The sequence below is a fragment of the Perkinsus marinus genome, assembly GCF_000006405.1.
Source record: "Perkinsus marinus ATCC 50983 genomic scaffold scf_1104296958632, whole genome shotgun sequence".
Classification (NCBI taxonomy): domain Eukaryota; phylum Perkinsozoa; order Perkinsida; family Perkinsidae; genus Perkinsus; species Perkinsus marinus.
In genome coordinates, this window is record NW_003206698.1 from 1 (window position 1) to 876 (window position 876).

At 49.8% G+C, this 876-nt stretch overlaps 4 non-coding genes across 4 annotated transcripts; all 4 read right to left on the bottom strand.

The window, feature by feature from the left end:
* Window positions 1-10: 10 nt before the first annotated feature.
* Pmar_PMAR001576 lies at window positions 11-88 on the bottom strand. The gene has a single exon. It is a non-coding gene; the product is annotated as a tRNA-Leu (tRNA).
* Window positions 89-209: 121 nt separating this feature from the next.
* Window positions 210-289, bottom strand: Pmar_PMAR001577. Its single transcript has one exon. It is a non-coding gene; the product is annotated as a tRNA-Leu (tRNA).
* Window positions 290-476: 187 nt separating this feature from the next.
* Window positions 477-556, bottom strand: Pmar_PMAR001578. Its single transcript has one exon. It is a non-coding gene; the product is annotated as a tRNA-Leu (tRNA).
* Window positions 557-677: 121 nt separating this feature from the next.
* Pmar_PMAR001579 lies at window positions 678-757 on the bottom strand. The gene has a single exon. It is a non-coding gene; the product is annotated as a tRNA-Leu (tRNA).
* Window positions 758-876: the final 119 nt, after the last annotated feature.

The window sequence follows — 876 nt, forward strand, 5'->3', positions numbered from 1 at the left end:
GTATATAGACTGACAGCTGTGGGGTCGAACCCACGCCCTTTCGGACTGCGCCTTAAGCCAGCGCCTTAGACCACTCGGCCAAACTGTCGATGAGTGCTTCAAAAATCATAGCGGAGAAGATGCGTTACACTATAGGACATGACACAAAAACGGTTTCGAACCGTTTCCGCGGAATGCGTTCTTCATCAAATCACACGAAAAGAAATTTCTAACAGCTATGGGATTCGAACCCACGCCCTTGCGGACTGACGCCTGAAGCCAGCGCCTTAGACCACTCGGTCAAACTGTCGATGAGTGCTTCAAGATTCATAGCCGAGGTGATGCATCGCTCTGCCAAACCAGAGGACACAAAAAATGGATTGAACGGATTCTGCGAGGTGCGATGGCACAATATCGATCAAAAGGTTTTGGTCTTGCACTACCTCGCTTCTGAAAGGGTCTCGGTTCTTAATATAAGACCAGTCAGGTATATAGGCTGACAGCTGTGGGGTTCGAACCCACGCCCTTTCGGACTGGCGCCTTAAGCCAGCGCCTTAGACCACTCGGCCAAACTGTCGATGAGTGCTTCAAAAATCATAGCGGAGAAGATGCGTTACACTATAGGACATGACACAAAAACGGTTTCGAACCGTTTCCGCGGAATGCGTTCTTCATCGAATCACACGAAAAGAAATTTCTAACAGCTGTGGGATTCGAACCCACGCCCTTGCGGACTGACGCCTGAAGCCAGCGCCTTAGACCACTCGGCCAAACTGTCGATGAGTGCTTCAAGATTCATAGCCGAGGTGATGCATCGCTCTGCCAAACCAGAGGACACAAAAAATGGATTGAACGGATTCTGCGAGGTGCGATGGCACAATATCGATCAAAAGGTTT